Here is a 2,056-nt window from a genome sequence, read left to right on the forward strand (position 1 = left end):
AAATTCACAAATCCTTTCTGCCAGTGTCAGTTGCCATTGACTCGTTTTGAGCTTCTGGTGCCTGACCATGTGGATGTTTCGATCAGATTCGGCCTACGGCCTATGCTGATGAATCCACTGAGAGAGTAACATCTTTTGGTGGCGGCACTGTGATAGTGTGGGGCGGCAACTCTCTCACTGGAAAAACGAGGCTTGTCGTCCTCAGACAAAGAGATCCAGATGAGGTTTTGCCGAACTCCCCCACAGAGCAGGGGGGTTTTCAAAGACTACCGCCGACTTTTTATGCTATGTTGATGAGTAAATACAGACAGCGGAAGTGAAGATAGCTGCAGGAAGACATGAGGCAAGTGGTCTGACATCATGTGAAAAGAGTATTCATGCCCAATCTAGTTGTTTTTTTGTTTTGTTTTTTTCCCTCATTCCAATCTTCTGCCTTGTTACAGGGCTTGGAACTAAAGTTCCGTCTTCCCTTCTGTCTCTTTTGTGGCTTTCCACAGATTCCACACATTCACCGTGTCTTTTCCTTTTATGAAAACAAGTACATGCCGTAGCAAAAAACAGCAAAGGTACGAGGAATAATGCGCAAAAGAAACAAAGAAAAAGGAATTCTTTCTTCTTTTAACAGTATAAAGCTTCAAGTCACAAGTTTCAAAACTAACTATCATAGTGTCAGAGTTTCATAATCATCGTTTCTCATTAGCAGTATTATTTTCAGTTTTTAAATTACATAAAGTTTACATGAAAGGTTTTTGAGGTATTTCAGAATTAATTGTCAAACACACGCCTACCGCCTCTCAGCGCTCGCCTGGGGGGCGGGATGGAGGGACCGAGGGATGGATGGACAAGGTCAAAGGTAGGGGGGAGTAGAGCTTGTTTTTGTGAGTCTTCCACACTTTTAACACTGCAGCCTCTGTGCTTGCACGAGTGGAGTGAGATGATGAGCTAAGATAAGACAAAAAGTACAAAACCGCTCTGGGCGCCCGGCACCTCTTGCCTTTTTGCCTCCCTCTGTCTCTGTTACACAAAAATATCTCTGATCCGAGAGAGGCAAAATAAAAAAATAAAAAAAATAAAAAAAGGTGGCGGAGCGCACCGGGCGGGAGGGGCGGGTCAGGCGCTTAAGAACACAAAAGAGTGTGACAGATGAAGGAGCTAACATATTTTAGATTGAAATAAATAGCGTATAGAGATTGTTTTATAGACTTTCTACATGATAAAGTGCTTGTATTCTAGTGTATCAAGATGGAAAGTCAATATGGGGGAAAATGCTGACACAGCCCATGTCCCTCTCCCACCTCCCTGCCCCCTTTACTGTCCATCCAATTATGGGTGCATTGTTTGGGAGGGTGGGGGTGGGGGGGGGGGGGGGGGAAGGGATTGCTACCCTCCTGCGCGCGCGCGTGTGTGTGTGTGTGTGTGCGTGTCCAGTGCAGTCCCACCCGTGGTTGAAGGGAAAAGGCACTCAACTCTGTCCTGCAAACTGGCCACCTCCTCCTATGTGGCCAGCTGCAATCTGACTGCGCTGTTACTATCAACATGTATGTTCATGTGTGTACATAGGTGTGCGTGTGTATGTGTGTGTGTGGGTGCACCCCACCCCCCACCCACCCCCTCAGGCAGTTTGGGAGCGGTAGGCTGCAGTATCTTTGGTATTTGTGGCGGTTTCACAAACCACTCAGCATAGTGAGGTAGCCATCATTGGTTTTCCCACTACAAACATGTTTGTCAGCCCAAAACACTCAAGCTGATTCGTCGCTTATTCAACTCCCCGCATACCCACTGCCCCCCTTCCCTCCCCCCTCCCCTTTTTTTTTTTTTTTTTGGTACCACCCTTGTAGCTCGTCCTTTTTTTTAGCGGCCTTAACTCACTGCTTACAGCAAGGTGAAGTTAAGTGTGCTCAACTCCTGTATCCAAGCTCTGCACTACTTTGACTACATTGTTGGAAATGCTACAGTTGCACCTTAAGACCGTACACTGAAAAGTCCCGAGCTTTAAACACACACACACACACACACACATGCCCCCCCCCCCCCCCCCCCCCCAACAACCCCTCCT

Source organism: Phyllopteryx taeniolatus, chromosome 7 (genome assembly GCF_024500385.1).
Source record: "Phyllopteryx taeniolatus isolate TA_2022b chromosome 7, UOR_Ptae_1.2, whole genome shotgun sequence".
NCBI lineage: Eukaryota > Metazoa > Chordata > Actinopteri > Syngnathiformes > Syngnathidae > Phyllopteryx > Phyllopteryx taeniolatus.